Below are 16,610 nucleotides of genomic sequence, written 5' to 3' on the forward strand. Positions count from 1 at the left end.
AAGTATTAATGGAGCCAATTACGCAGTACAACTTGAGAGCACCACAGCAATCTGTTGTTCAGGCTGGAAAGTTTATTGTGAAACAGCGTTCACAGCGCTAAAGCCCTGCTGACTTTCCTACTGCAGGCTCCCACCCGGGGTACTGCACCTTCCCCTACAACACCGTCACTGTGCCTAAGAGTTTCCTCTTGAAGACACGAACATCAGCTCTGTCCCCTTTGCAGCTGACATGAAGAAGCCCATTTAATAAACAGTTCCTCTATGTGCGTATGGTTTCCAAGGACTTTGCTCAAAACCAGCTCACAGTGAAATGTCATCTGCTTTTCCCCTGTTCATTAAATCTGCATTCATTCCCTGCACACAGCACCTCCCTTCACCTTCCCGATACCAACAAAGCTAAAGAGGGCTGGACCGACCTCAAAAGGAGGCTATGTTATTAGAAATTTCAAAGCAGGGTTATTTCAAAGACTATTGCCTAGGGTCACTTCTGATAGAAATTCCAGACGTTCGCGTTGAATTTTGAAAGACACTGCTATTCGGTCAAAGCCAAGTTCAAAAGCAGCATTCTGTTATGTGATACGGATGCTATTTCTGATACAGAAGTCATTATTAAAAGGAACGTACCCAGCAATGCACTGCAGAACAAGAACCAGCATTGTACGGGTTTGCAATTAAACGGAAAAGGAGTTTCATCTTTCCCAGCAGTCGCCTGCACAGATCAAGGGAAAAGGTACCTGAGTTCTGGGATCTGAGTACGCAGCACCTGACTGGCTGCAGAAACGGAGGTGAAACCTGAATACAGCCTGGCTGCACAGAGTTCGCTGCTTAGAAGTAAGATATCTGTGAAAAGCACCTTTCTGAACCTACACGGTGCAGCATCGACTAAAATAGTGCTGTTGAAGCAGAGACATCCTCCCCGCACACGCTCGCGGAACTTACCCGAGCAGACAAACTGCCCCCGCTCCGGTGAGCCGCTCCCGCTCCGCACCCGGGATTCTCTGGCCAGGTTCTGCAGCCCCATGGCACTGCACTACCGTCCCTGAGCAGATCCCTACACCCTAACAATCATTCCCAGCCCCCTTCCAATTCTTTATTAACACAGACATAATTAAACTGCTAAAACATCCACAGGTTTCTTTCTCACTTGAAAATTCCCCTGAAGTATCTTGCAAAAATCGCTGCCCACAGAGAACACTGTGCTTGCTTTTCCTCCTTGTTCTTCCCCTCCACCACCGGACTGCAACACACAGACACGTAACGGCGCCCGGGTATCACCCCTGACCGCAGGAGCCTCCCGCTGGAGTTCCAGCTGAGACACCAGCAATAACAAAGGGACTTTACAGTGAAGCGACCGAGTAAATAACCCTCCCTACTAAGCTTCATCTCATCAGACTTCAGGTTTGAATTAAATGTTGACAGTGAAACCAAAAGCTCCTCAAAGCTCAGGAGGGATTGCAGTTTTGCTACAGTCATCACTCCGGTGAGACGGGCTGAAAGGCCAAACGTGTTTGAGAGCACCTGGACCCACCTCCGGAGGACCCCAAGCTGAGCGATGAGTTTGTGCCTGTCTTGGTGAAACTCAGCTATGTGTGCTTTGAACTGCTCCAAGATGGCAGTGAAATGACTTGATATACACTTGCACATCATTGTACCAAATATATTTATATAGCTCTAAGGCTTTAAAGGTGGATGTTGCTGGTAACGAGAGGGTGAATTTCTTACAGTGAGTATTTCTTCCTATTTTCCTCTTAAGTATATTAGTAATTATCTTTACTGCAGTGCCACAAAAGAGGTCGCGGGTCGGGATTCTGTTATTTCAGGCACTGCAAAAGCACCAACGTGATTCCTGCCTCGCGTGATCTGTAATGGAAGCTGGGGAAGAACAGGGTGTCTTTTAGAAAAAGTGATGCTGAATAAGTGGGCATTTCCAGCATTCTCCATTAGGTCAGAAGCTGCTATTGCAAACCTGTTCAACGTAGGTCAGTGCCTTGTAAATGAGTGTTTGGGGGTTTTAATGTGCATTGGAAAGCTTCCAGCATAAACAGATATATTAGTGTGATTTGTTCTTTTATCCTTACAAAACTTTGTTAAATATTGTTGACTGCCCAATGCAAAAAGAGTTTTTAAAAATGCATACAGTAGAATTCATTTTGAAAAGAAGTGGTGAAGGTTCGGGGGTTTTTTCCCCCCTTTTGCTTATTTGCCTTATGATTTTTAAGGGGTTTGAAATGAAACTTCAACATATAACACTGCCTGGTGAATACTCGCTCATCTTTCTTGAGATTAATGTGCTGACAACAACATAACTTCCCTTGACAGAAATAGGTGTGCAGCAAATCCCTGGAAATCATACTGCAAATATATTCCTAAGAATCCTTTGGATTTCCTAAAGCAGAGTGGAAACCAGAGATATGCTTGAATCCCCAAAGCGACGTGTATTGTCAGCAAACAGGCTGAACTGCTGCTCCATGGGCAACGCGGGTAAAGTGCCCTTAAAATGACTGCACCGGCAGCAAAAAAGTAGCAATTCTTACGACTTCTGTCACATCACATCAAAACAGGTCAGACGATGCATTCTGTGGGGCCGTTTCACATCTGACCCTACAAAAATCACAAGTCAAGTGATGGATGAGACGATTTCTCAGGAAGCAGCATGCTCCAGGTAAAGCCAGGACTAAATTGAAGGGCCATCTTCAGCAAAGTAAGAAATATGTGACAGGCTGAGATACCTTTGTCATTTCTCAGTCAAGCATGCCACTGTTGATAAATGGTAAAAAATGATACAAAATAATAGGAGTAATCAGAAGAGTCATCAGAGAGAAAACACCTGTCCTTTTTCCCCGGTCTGGAAACTCCTGGGAGTGGAAACAACTTCAAACCAGAGACAGTTTTGCCTGGGCATTACTAACCCACTGCAGATGGTGGCTGCGGCTCTAGAACCGCCTGAGGTTACACCCTTACACCAAGGACAACCTCTGGGACAGGAGTATCGCAAAGCTGACGGGAAGCTGGTCCATCTTCGCTGGACAAAGGCAGTTTGTAAAGAACACAGGGCTTTCAGCAGACAAGCCTCCGCGGTGATTCAGACCTCCATCCAGCCTGCCCTCCTTTTCAGGCCCCAGAGCATCATGCCCTCCAAAAGCAAACTTGCGCCTGGGTCAGTAAAGCTCAGATGCACACAAAATCCTTACATTTCCACCCTTGAACTAGAAGTGGTGGTCTTGTCTTCAGGCTGTGACCTAACAACACATACCTGGCTGTTTTAAGTACTGAAGCCATGCAAATTAAATTAATTATTGATCTAAAAATTAGCATCTCCATTTCAGTACACAAGGGCAATATTCTCTTGTGGTTCTGGGAGCCAACAGCTAATTACCTCCCTGCAAGTGGAAACAGACTCTTCATTGGACAAAACTTTACTTTCAAACAAGAGAATGCAAGCATAAATCTCACGTCTGAGAAAAGCAAATTCAACCTGATAAAACACCGGAGGAACAAGGGCTGCAGTTTAAATAAATGCTCTCACACAGCCATCATTCACTCTCACATGATGACGCTGCCTACATGAAGCACCACCTTACCAGCAATTACCTCTGTATAGGGTCAAACCATCTAGAGCTACTCACAGTTCCCCATCTTTAAGGTACCACATTTTAAGACTCAATTTTTAACACAGATAACAGACCCGCACGGGAGCCAAGAGCCTGAAATTCCACCTTCACATGCTCTCCACGGGTCAGCAGCCAAGGAGGAGCTGTCACCAGGGGAAGGGGAAAGGCAGACCCTGCATTACATTAATATATATATCCTTTCACTAGACATGGAGGGGCACGAGCACATTTGGGGCTGTGACAGGACATTTATCATCCTCCCCCTTCTCCTGGAGAGAACGAGAGCCAGTAAGCGCTGCTAAGAGGGCTGTCTCAGAGCACAAGAAGCTGCCGCTCCACGCGCGGGTGACACGTGTCGTCTTTTCCAGGTGTGACCCAACCCTCAGTATTCGCTCTAGTCCTATTTACCCCCCAGAATGATTCTTGCTCAAGTCTGCAGAAAACGATAGGCCATACCGCCAATGCCTCACAACACTAATGCTGGCAACAGTATCGGTTGTGAGATGCTTGTAAAAGCAATGCTGGTTATCAGCACAGAGCAAGCCAAATCAAACTAATCATATATAATACACACATGCGGGCACACGCAGCCCTGCGATTACAATGACCCAGGTACTGGACAGACGTGTGTGTTTTCCCAAAGAAGACTGTTATTAAAAACACAGAGGAACCAATTATCTTTTTATTACTTTCTATACGAAGGCCTTTTCCATTGTTCTACGAGGTCTGTTTCATCTGAATGCACATGAAACCTACTCCTCAATTCAAAGGTGAATTTAATCAGAAAACTAATTGCTTTCACTTTTCTGTTATAAACTCTTCAATTTGCTGTAGAGATTACCAGGGCAAAAACTTTCTGCCAGCAATGAAGCCCAAAAGGAAATGGTCTGTGCTGCTTCTTGGAAGGAAATCGCCTCGAGGAAAATCCTATTTCTTTGCTAGAGTATGAAGAAGAGACGCGGCTGAAGAAAGGTACATACAGCTTTTGAAATTAATCATTATGACGGATGAGAGAAAAGCTGAAGGCTATAAACGATCTCCATAGTCTATCACCAATTAGTATCCAATAATTACACCAATAGCTGCCATCTTCGCTGTTGCTATGTAAGTCTTCTCCCTACCAACCCTGGCCCCCAAAGAACCGATGTATAATATTCATCTCTCAGCTCACAAGTCTTAAACTGTTGGCAGCTACAAGAAACAAGAATTAAAACCAAATACCATATTAAATTATTTCCAAACACCTCAGCCATCCATAGAATATTCATTGTTTAGCAAATAAGTAAGAATTGCTGAAAACAAACAAATATTTGAAGTGAAATACTCATCTTTTTTAGCCTTAGAGTCAGCATCTAATGCAGCCTTAAAAAACCACATGCACGTGCCACGCTATCTCATGATTTCCTTTGATATGTTATCACGTCTTCATGGAGCCATGCCGGGTTCAGTCAGGAAGTGCAGCTCTGGAAGCAGCGCTCTGTGTGCTTGAACAGAAGGTGAGCGTGCACACAACGGACAGATAAGCCCAGTGCTAGAACGCTGGGGAAGGACTTGGGTTTACATCTGAAGAACAGCACACAAGTCTATAATGCTACATTCAAACACACGATTTTCACAGTTTTATAATTTCCTTGAAGTATTTTTTCCATACCATGTGGAAGATGGTGATCACTAAACTGAGTTAAGGAAGCTCACACAGCCCATTGACCCCCATCTCTGAAAGCGCCAGGAACCCCAGATCTCACCCCAGCAATCCCAGAGGTCACTGAACGACGAGAGCATGTCTCAGTTCATCAGCATAACAGCCATGCGGAGGGACAATCACACCACCTACACCCACATTTCCTAAAGAACAACACTGGATTTCACCCAGACGAGCCACAGTTAAACCCCTGATTCAGGGTTCCTCTCTAAGGATTCCCACCACCTCTACAGCAGCATGCTCTAATGGGTAATCACTTCAGCTCTTCAATAAAACCTGCATCTTGATTGTAATAAAGCTGGACTTAACATCATTCAAAGAAAGGGAGAGATGGTGCCAAGATACTTGCGAGGAAAGCAGACGAGGCAATCTGGCTGCCTTGGCACAATCCGTTTTTCTTATATTAAGAGCAGAGAATTAGAGGTAAATCAGCTGCAGCATTATCTAATTGCAATGGCAAGATGAGGCTGGTTTATGAACATCCATTGTACCAGATCTAAGTGGTCATGCTGTTCAAGGACAAATGAAAATGTGAGTTGAGCAGGGTCCAGGAAGTCCAGTGCAGGACTAAGTAGAACTGAGGGCTAATTTAATGCAAGCTCCAACCTAATGAAAGGACAGATAACCGGTAACGAAGAGCCTACCAGTGGTAGGAACAGAAGGTTACACGGGCATGCAAAAGCACGGCTTACACACTTTGTTGAATGTGGGTTCCACAGGGCTCAAAACCAGCAGCAGCACCAAGGCAAATCACAAGCCCAGCGCCAAGCAGCTCTCGGCCTGTAAGCCGCACATACCGCCTGCCACACTGAGATCTGAAATGGCTCCAGCTGACTCGTCAAATGAGCAACAATGAAAACAGCAAAAGCACATTGTTAACAGACCGAGGGAAGACTATTTCTGGTACCAGTAATCCCTACAGACCACCTGCCCACACATTGCCAGCTGACAATGCTCCGTCGCCTCCACAGACGCAAAGCATCCTGTAAGGAGACGAGAAAAACAAATACTGGGAATGAATAAACAAACAAATGGTGGGAAAGTTGATAAAACACAGCAATAAAATGCATGCAACAGACAAGTAAGAGAAAACACAAAGAGGGAGAAGAACTAGCGCATTTTACCAGCACAGAGAAATCAAAATCTGCCGGAAAGAAAGCAGTGAGGTTGCAAAATCAGGAAAACCAGGAGATATAAAGGATGCCAAAGCAGAGCTGCTAAGCGCACAGTCCCCACCCGCACCCCCGCACAGAGACAGCCGCTGAGCACACCCTGAGCAGCAAGGCCTTCCAGACTTCCCAAAGAGCGCTACAAGGCTAACGCCTCCTCTAGTCGTTCAAGAAGCGGAATTACCCGTCCAGTCTGCTCGGAGGAGCACAGGAGGAGCTCTGTGCAGTGAGAGGGGCTCAGGAAGAATCGTGGAAGCACCCGGAACTCACGGCAGGCCTTGGTTCCGTACCACAGACCTCGTGGCCATCTCGCCCGAGGAAATTCCTGTGAACGACAGGCTAGAGGCTCACACAGAAAGACAACTGTTAGCTACAAAGGGCCTGTAAGACTATATTTATACCCCAATTTTTAGCGTCTCTCAGAAAGCTACTGGAAGAAATGGTCTCATTCTGCCACTGCTAAACAGGAGCATGATACAAGAGCTACTACCCAGAGTCTAAAATTCAAGTAGGTGCAGTAGACGGCAGGTCTTCAGAGAACAGATGGCGGAAAATAACAAGAATATGAGCACAATTTAGAGTTTAAGGCACTGTGAAGCTCACAGAAAGACTACTCATTTATTTTGGTGGACTTTGGATTGGGTCCTTCACTTCTGAAGAGCTTTGAAGTTGAAAAGTGTTAGATGAGCACTCAGGATCCTTAGGAACAGAAAAACGTGGCTAAAGAGATGTACATGAGCGCCTTTTAAATTCGCTTGTAAGGGTCAGAAGATGGAGAAGAATGTCGGCACACAGGAGGTGATTTAATGGGATTTGAGATGAACACTTCAGACACAATGTGTGGATAACACATGAAAAAGGAGTTGAGCGTTTCTTAGAAGAATTTGTAGGCCATAGACTTGTCAGGACTACCTAAGAACCATTTCAAAAAGCAGATGAAGCTAAACCAGGGTGTTTTTCTAACTCATGAAAGCCCTGAATGTTTGCTACCTTATCATAAATCAGGGTAAAATAATTTATGTAATTTTGGGCAGAAATGCTGGTTTAAAAAGCTTTTATTACCTTATTTGCCCCAGCCATTCCTCGGCAGGGTGGAAGCTGCTGCCTGAGCTTCACAGGCACTAAGACCAGGACGGTCTCCCTACAGCCCCGAGCACCAGCCTCCACGCCTTGTGACGCTGCGGTTATACTGACTCCAGTCGGGTTCATTATTAAGGAAATACAGCAACAGAGTTTGCAGCTGAAGAGTAAATTAGCATCTTTCAAACTGAACACACAGTAGGAAGAAGCAGGGATAAATACATACAGACATCTAAATAGCAATCAGCAGTTAATATCTCAGGCTCTGGAGAATATGTTTCTCATCTCAGTGAAAGGGTACTTACACCTTTATTCTCCAGTAAAACTGCAGTTATGCCTCTATTATACCTACGCTACCTTTAAAAAAGTAACTGAATATCCCCAAGTCTCTGGGTTAGGTAAACCAAATGAGACTCTAGAACAGGAGGCCATTCCCAGCACCCCACCCCACTGTGGTCCTGCGGGTGCAAGCTGACACGTCTCACTTCCCGCCTGCAACGGCGAGTTCAGACTCGAGTCACGTCAGCCGAGGCCAGGCAATCACCCGAAGGTGCATCTTACCATAACGGACAAACCTCCACGCACAGAACAGCTATTCACCAAACACACCTAGCGTACAGAACTTATTATTCCTCTGAGGAGTGCTGGAGCTTTCCAGACATCCAGGATGTCTGTGAAAACTGGCAACGTGGCTGCGTTTCAGTTACACAAACCAGGCCAAAAGCAGACTGAAAGTCAACAAAAGTTAACCAGGTAGGTCTTCTGACACAGTAGCTGTATTACCAGAGATTCCAACAGGTAAAGGCAGCTCAGTGTGGAGCTAACTTTACCTCCCCATTCCACAAACCCCAAACATTCAGCACAGCAAATGAGGATGGGTAGAGGGCAAAATACGTAGGAAGGTTTTCAGATTGAAATGCAGCTCTACAGGCAAATCCGAGCACCGCGGCCTGCCAGCCCTTGTTCCACGGGGAAGCCGCTGCAAAGGGATGATGTTGACCTCAACACGAACCGCTGCTCAGTGTGCCCACACGGTACATACCCAGTGCGAAAAGACAAAAGCGAATGGTGACTTGCACAGCACCCTCCCCAAGGCTGTCTCTGCAGTCTGGGGATCACTGCACATCCTCAAGGGATGCTGCAGAGTTCTACAACCTTTTTTTTTCCCCTTTTTTGAACAAAAAGCAATCAGGGCTGCAGTCATACTATGTTTTCATTTCAGCCAATTTATCTAAGTTAAATTAGCTGTTATGCAGTTGAATAGGAAATAACATTGACACCATAAAAAGTTCAAAATAACTAGAGAATGTGGGATGATAATAGTAGCAAGCAGTTTGTGTGGGTCTGGAATTTATAGTTACTGGAACAGTGAAATAGCAACTGACTAACTAAAATCTGTCAGCAAATCACAGACTAGGTAATTTCCTATTGTTTTATTTACCATGTCTGGGTGCAATTTACTGTGGTAGCACTATTCATTTGTAATCAGCATGCCATACTTATTATACATAAAGCCTTGCCAAACATCCTGCCTTGCGAAAGCAGAATAGTTGCTCTTTTGAGGCTAAAAAATAAACTATGAGGAAAATGCACCTCTTCCCAGGTGTGAGATGCAGTTGGCTGTGGGCCTGCCATCACAACGCTTATTTCAGATACACGGCAGGCTTTTTAATACGCTTACTTTAATACATGGAGATGTAGGATCCAGAGGAGAAAGAGTTCAAGTTCAAACAAAACTCTTAGCCTAAAGACAAAACCAAAACCCCACACAATTATGAATGCACTCAGCTGAAATATTTCCCCCACACACACCCCCGAAGCCACAAAAGAAGGTCCTGAGCACACACCAGGGTGTTCATTGCTAATGGCACTTGCCTTCCGCCAAGCTGAATACCCCAAGCACGGCTCTGGGCCTCGTCACACCCACGGTGCGTGGACGTGAGCTGAGGACCGAACACCCTGTTCAACGTTACGGTCAACTCACCTAAAAGCTGAAACCAAGCCAGAGAAATGCCTTTTCCACCCCACACCTCACCACAGCTACGGACTGCCCCGCGCCACTTCAGACACAGTCCGGACGAGTCTCAGTGGGCTCCATGTTTACAGGGAAACGGCAAAGTTCAGAAGGTTCCTCATCCCACACACACCTATAATTATCCTGTTTTCTGCAGTGTGGTCAGATGAGGGAGGAATGTTAGTTCTTTCCAGCAGTGCTATTTTCATCCTAGCATCATGTTTTGGCAGGAAAATATGTCAAAATTGGAAACCACCCTGTGTCCAATGACATCTAATTTGCCCTAAACAAAGGAGAGGAGAACTCGTTCACCTTTCCCGCTTGCTTCTGCACGTCTTGTCCTCACAAAGGCTCGAGAGCACAGCGCTGTGCTCACTGGTATTAGCTGAGAATCCAGCCCAGAAGATTTACCTCCTCACCTCCCGTTTCACCGGAGCACTGAGCCAAACCCGAGCTGCCTTCCACATCTGAAAGAGAACCACATCCTGGAGACGAGACCCTTTTCGCAAGCTATCCTGCCTTTTTTTTTTGTTTTAATACAGAAGGAATAATACCCCATTTTCTTGGGGCAAGAAGAATGTCTCCTGTTTCATTTCTGAAAGGCACGTTCCCAATGGTGGCAATGCTTGTTCTGACCATCTCCTCAGCTCTTCTGGTCCTGCTTCCTTCTCTCACGATACACTTCTCATCTCCAGCTCCCAATCTCTGTTTGCTCTGTTAACCCAAGGAAACGCCTCAACCCCCCAGACGAACACCTTTGCTGTGCTTCGGCACTTTATGCTTTTGGCAGCAGCCCCTATTGTTTCAGCCCTCACTAATAAAGACGTTTTTAACTGCTCCCTCATTTAGCTTGAATGGAATTGCAGTTGTTATGCCCACCAGTCTGAAAGAGGCTCACAGCAATATTCACATTTATTAGCTGGAACGAATAACAAACTAAACACTTGTCATTTTGTCCTGCAGCTCTGATCCGATTTTCCTCCTTCCTGAAAGAGGCTATTAAAAAAACAAAAATCGGGTGTTAGAAAGAAAAGTTCAGTAATAGCTCATGAATAGCGATGTCCACAAAGGTCTTTTCCAACCCAAACAATTCCATGTTTTTATTACAGGAGATACTTTGTTCTGTGTTCGTGGTTCTCTGTGTGGGTTTTCGGTCGATTTTGTGTTGTGGGTTTTTTGGTTGTTCTTCCTTGGTTGGTGTTTTTGGTTTATTTTTCTGCCCACACCTTTCCTCATGATCACTGAAATGGTTGACTGCTGTTTCATGGCATTAATTGATTTTTTTATTCATTTCTCGGATGTCCATCAGAATGCACGTGGGGCGCTCCAAACCACCAAAGGAAACCGGCAGTAGGAAACAAAAAGGCCAGATGCGCAGAAAAGGCCACGGAGGCTCACAAACCCCAGCGGACCCCTCGTCACTGACTGTGCGCCGGGCACATAACCCACCGACTCGTCACTCCATGGGTGTCGCTCACTCCTTTTGCTGCACGGTCTGTCCTCCACAAGAAAGAAACCAAAACTCCTGGGGAAGGAAGAGCAGAGAGCTCATCCATATGCAGTAGAGTGCCATATGTCTGTCTTGTGAACCTGCCCCACAGACCACCACATCAAAATGGAAAGCTTTGGCATTTGTATCCTCATTTTGAGAACTGATTTTCCATTTCTCTGATAACTTTGTGCTGCGGGAGAAGCAGGGCAGGGTAGGGAACACATCTCCTGCAACTCAAAACTGGCACGGGAGCTAAAAGCCAAGAGAAAAACTCAAATAACTGATGTAAAGGTAGATTTTAAAAATCCTTCCTTCATCTCACACGTTCCAGGCAAAACAGTTTTCCTTTAATTGATGCATTTCCTTCCTTTCTTTATCTTTCCCTTTCTTTTCACCCGTGAAGTTGGTAGAACTGGGAATACTTCTGAGTAACTGTCCGAATGCCTCCCAGAGGTATTCAGAGCAAGAAATACTAAACATTCATTTGTTTTGTTTAGTCAGGCATGAGAGAAATATTCCTAGTTTGATGTATTGTATTTGTTCTCGGTGGAAAAGAGGCTGCTCTGCAAACAGCAAACAAGATGGTTGTTTCTTAGGCACTAAAGCCAAGTACACCCTCGCTGACGTGCTGAAGTCCACACTGCGGCCTGGCTGGTGCTGTGCGGCTCCCGAGAAACACGCAGCAAACGGGAAACGAAACAGCAGTCAGGAAAGCAACGTTCTTCCTGAGCTGTAGCATGTACTTCAGTAAACCATGTAATGATACAGATGTGAAGATGAGGAAAGCCCAGGGACAGGAACAGGCCAACAGTGTGGGATAATTCGCAGCCTGAGGGATATGCGGCACACAGAAAAAGGGTTCAATAAAAAAGGCGATTTGCAGACCTCATCCTTCAAACACTAGCACTGCCTTTTGCCCGTGAAAAGCTGTTTACGCACACTCTCACACACCGAAAGCGCCTGTGCTTGCACGTATTACGCATGAACCAGCACTTGTTCCTTAAAACTGGATTAGACCTTGCACCATCAGAATTTACAAGTCTCAACACATCCCTTTGATTCAGATCAGATTCACATCACACATGCACAACAGACTAAGGAAAGCAACTACTGCGTTCCAGCCAGCAACAAACACGCAGGTTCCTTTGCACGTACACCTGCATGGACTCCTGCACAGAGCCCGAAAAGAGGTCTGGATAAACGTTTACCAGCAAATAGGCAACATTTTTAAGCACTTTCAGTCCACACTGAAAAATGACAGTGGAAGTGTTAGTAGTAACCTCCCTATAACTAAGTCTCACTGTCTTAGGTGTTTCTGAAGGACCTATTACACTGGTACCTAAGCACCAGCAATGAAAACACCAATTTCAAATAAATGAAACATTTTAAAGCTCATTTTCTAGTCAGTTGTAAAGCTAATGAATATTTTTCTACAGAGCCCATAGGAAAAAAGGACTCTTGCCAAAGGACTCTTGCCTCCTGCACACAAAAGGAGCTGCTCATATCCCGTACTACATATTATAAAATAATCATTAAAAAATCAATTCCTACGTGCTGCGTTCCTGCAGAAGGTGGGAGGTTTCCCTCCCGCAGTGGATGATGCTGCCCGCTGCCCCTGCCCGAGCGCTGCCAGCAGCTCTTACCCCAGCCCGACTCCCCAGGTCACAGCACGCTCAGTGTCACCAGAACAGCCAGATCAACCTGTAGCACATTCCCTGTTGCTCCCTGAGGAAAAGAACACAGTTCTTCAAGCAGCACTGTGGTCTCACCGTCAGGTCACAGTACATAAATTGCTGCATTTACAAGCAAACCACTCAAACAGGTGGCCATTCCAAATGTTAACCCTAGACTGGCTTGCAGACGATGGACCACTGGACATCCCTGAAGTGAAAGAGGCAGCAAGAGGCCCTCACAGGAAAATACAGGCTTGTGAAACCTTATCAGAGTCAGGCTGAGCTGACTCTCACAGTAAAATTGCCAGTTCTGCAACCTCCATGCTTTATTCTGAGTCTTAAATAAGAACTGAACTGGGTGTGAACTGGATGTCTTCACAATGTAGCATTGACTTTGGTCCCCAGGAGGGCATCTGGAGGACTTTTGTCTGATCTCTCTCTAAGCTGTCACAGTTGTTAATTTAAAGGAATGCATTTTGAACTACTGTGTCTGGAAACGTGTGACACAGATGAAGCCAGGACACAGCCCGCCAGCTGGCCAGAAACCACCTAACTGACCTGCTGCCTCAGCCACCAAGCCCAGCATCATCTTAGCACCTCTTGCCATAGGACGCCAGGCACAAAACCAGAGGAGTGAAACCAGTAGCATCCTTCGTATCTCTCAACTTGCACTCTGGCAATAGGCAGCGAAAGCACGTGCTGGGGGTCTGCTCAGCCCCTCTCCAAAGCCGGGCACGGCCCCAGCAGGAGCGAGAGCAGCGCCGGGACGAGGGCGGCCGCCCTGCGCTGTGCAGTAACGCCGTCTAAGCTTCCAAAGCGCGGTGGGCTGGCTCGGCCGGCGCCGAAGGCATGAGCTCATCTGTTCTCACGGCCGTCAGGCCGAGGACACCTGGCTGAGAGGCGGCGGGAAAGGAGGCGAACACAAAGAGGAGGAGAAAACTGCATGGAGATTACCATTAGTACACGGAGGAACCAATTTTGTAAGGTGTTTTGTCATGTGTCTGAGGTACAGAACAGCTGCTTAGCTAATAGCATTATACAGGATCATGACAGAAAAGAGCATTAGCAATATTGTAGTGCAGGAAGGAAAAGAATTATGGGTGGCATATTTTTTCCCAAAGATTAATACAATGAAAAGGGTTCTGCTGAAGCCACTAAGGCACCCTTCAAATCACAGATATTATAAATCAGCAAAGCCCCGAGGCATCATGTTTATATAGACACTTAAATTTAAAATAAAAATACTCAATCTTCATTTCTGAGTAGAGATTCAATTACTTTGAGCTTTAGAGTCTGAATAATATGAAGCATAAAACTAAGTTTTATCCCCAAGGTATCTCTCACTTGTGGACCATTTAAATCACCTCGTTGCATGAAGCAGACAAAACAAATTAAGCCAAGAAAAGCAACAAAATTAGTCTTCTGTCTGTGAAATCTAATACAAACTGTGAAATAGAGAATCATGCAGTACTGGGGGTATCACGAACCCATCGCGAAGCCCTTGTCAATTGTCCTTCTCTGCCTTTTCCCTAATTCTATACAGCTCTCCACAGAAAAGCAGGAAATGTTTTATTGCTGCAACTGTTTGACAAGCTGGTCTTAATACCCTCGCACTGCTCAGGTGAATCAGTGCCAGACTAGAGCATAATGACATCTCAAACGTAATGCAATAGAGGTTATTACGACAACAGCTAGAAAGTTCATTGAGACTGTTCTGTAACTGCAAATCTTTTTTCCTTTTCTTTTTTCTTCTTTTCCTTTTCCTAACCAAATTAGAAATTGGCCGCTAAAGCCTTGATTCTAGAGCTGAGCAGCACAGAGGGCTCGTCCCACGCGGGCGAGCTCAGCTGAGCTCAGCACAGCACACTGCACCAGCAGCAAGGTGACGAAAGGAGCCAAAGGATCGGAGCGTCCCCAGAGTCCAGGCTGGCGACCTGGGGGCTGCTCCAGGCCCTGTCCAGTGCTGCTGTATCAGCGTGGCATAAATCCAACGGCCTCTTACCCAGCCCTTTCACAGCAAATGCTCAACTACTGCATTGTCATACCAGGCAATCCTGCTACGCTCGTGTGAGTAACTTCTGGAGGGAGAGGAAAATGGCAGAACTTGTTTCTTGAGTAACACTGAACCAGGTAAAATCTGGTACCTGAGCTCCTAAATCCCAAGGCTTCCCTAAGAACAATAACCGTTCTCTACCTGCTTTGCCTCATGCTGTTATGCAGTGGACTTCACACAATACCAAGCAGTCCCCCAATGTCATGAGGGTAAACCGAGGTAAAAATTGGATACTTCAAAGTGTTTCCCCTTCAACCTCAGTTGCAGTTTGGCAGGTGAAATACTGAGATTCCTAAAGCAAACAATGCACTAAATACAAACTGCCACCTGAAGTAAGGAAAACGTAACGTCTGCCAGGTACAGCTGAGACACAAGCTGCTGTATAAAAAGTCCAAATTCTCACTGGTTTGTCTTAGGATGATGATGTGTGGGTTTTTATTTTAGTGATGCCACTAAATACAATCCTGAAGCAACACACCAGAATACAGCACACAACCAGCTCACAGGTATCGGGTCCATCTCTCTGTGTCCTAAAACGTCAAAAATAAAAAAAGGATATTAACTTTGGTTTAATCAGGATTCCAGACACGACACAATGAAGCTGTTGGTTGCACATGTGCACACTCAGCTCTGGAATTTCTGAAAGCTGTCTGGATCCTTTAATCCGTGCTGGAAAGTTCTCTTCACCAGCTGGACCCCGACCGCACTCCCTACAGATCTGCTTTCTGCTGGGGACAGGTCACCCCATTCAGATCCTCCACTTACTCCTCTCGCCATACGGGGAAGAAGAGGAGTTCTCCGATAGCAGAGAACGCAACGGCCAAACTCCAGAGTCGGGGGTCTCACAAAGCCTTATGAAACACCCGACCAAGGGCTATTCTCACCCTGCCATCACACACAACAGATACTGCCTTATTTGTTGAGTAGTGCTCTCTCTTTCACGATGACACGTGAAATACAACAGCGTGCAGGCACGTAGAGGCTCTTCTGCATAGAGCAACCTGGCATTATAGCAGATTTCTAAATAGAAGCAGGAAAATCAGTCTCCAGAAGGCAACTGCCTCTATGATTAAAACCAAACTTTGGTCAGTATTCATGTCTATACTACATCAACCATAAGAACTGTGTCTGTGTACAGAAATGCCTACAAGTGCTGCAGCTTAATAATCTCAAAAAAAACCACAGGTCAAAACACGCCTGGTTAAATGAAGGGGGGCAGAACATCAAATATCCTTCACCCACTTCCTTTGGTCAGTCCCGGAACAAATGAGCAGCAGAGCTGTAACATCCACAGGCCGCTTCCTCTGCCCCAGGTTTTGCTGTCAGCTCTCCCGACCACGCAAAGAGCCACCACGTTATGTGCATACGTCTACTTAAGTCTATCTTTGGAAATAATAAACTAGAGCTCAGTTGATTAGACTGTTCCTCACAAAGACCATAATTAGGCTCAGACATATTTCCTGGCTTTGACAGATGAAGTACATGGCATGTCTGAAAGCAACAGCTACAAAACAATCATGGTCACAGTTTACAAAAAGTACCTCAGAGGAAAATGACATTGACAACTACCAAATGGAAATGATACAGGCCTGATTTGTCTCTCAGCTGGAAACATTTAACGGAGAAGCGAGTGGATTTTTAACTAGAGACTCCATTTGTGGTGAACACAAGGGAGAAGTGGGACTACAAGAACAGTTCATGCAAACAACGAACCAAAGCTACTGGTACAAAGCAGCGATAGAGCAACAACAAAAACCAGAAGAGCAATAGACACCACCTCCTGCCAGATGACAGATGAAGAGCGTGGTAGGTTTGA

At 45.7% G+C, this 16,610-nt stretch overlaps 1 long non-coding RNA gene across 3 annotated transcripts in view; it reads right to left on the bottom strand.

Annotated features, from left to right (window-relative positions):
• Window positions 1-11,200, bottom strand: part of LOC110356114 (uncharacterized) — a 157,608-nt gene extending 146,408 nt beyond the window's left edge. For 2 of the 3 annotated variants that reach the window (XR_010466417.1, XR_010466416.1), the window contains exon 1: window positions 940-11,200. This is a non-coding gene — a long non-coding RNA (uncharacterized LOC110356114). The remainder of the gene's footprint in view (window positions 1-939) is intronic. The other variant, XR_010466421.1, reaches the window with a different exon arrangement.
• Between the last annotated feature and the right edge of the window lie 5,410 nt (window positions 11,201-16,610).

Source organism: Columba livia, chromosome 15 (assembly GCF_036013475.1).
Source record: "Columba livia isolate bColLiv1 breed racing homer chromosome 15, bColLiv1.pat.W.v2, whole genome shotgun sequence".
NCBI classification, from domain to species: Eukaryota; Metazoa; Chordata; class Aves; order Columbiformes; family Columbidae; genus Columba; species Columba livia.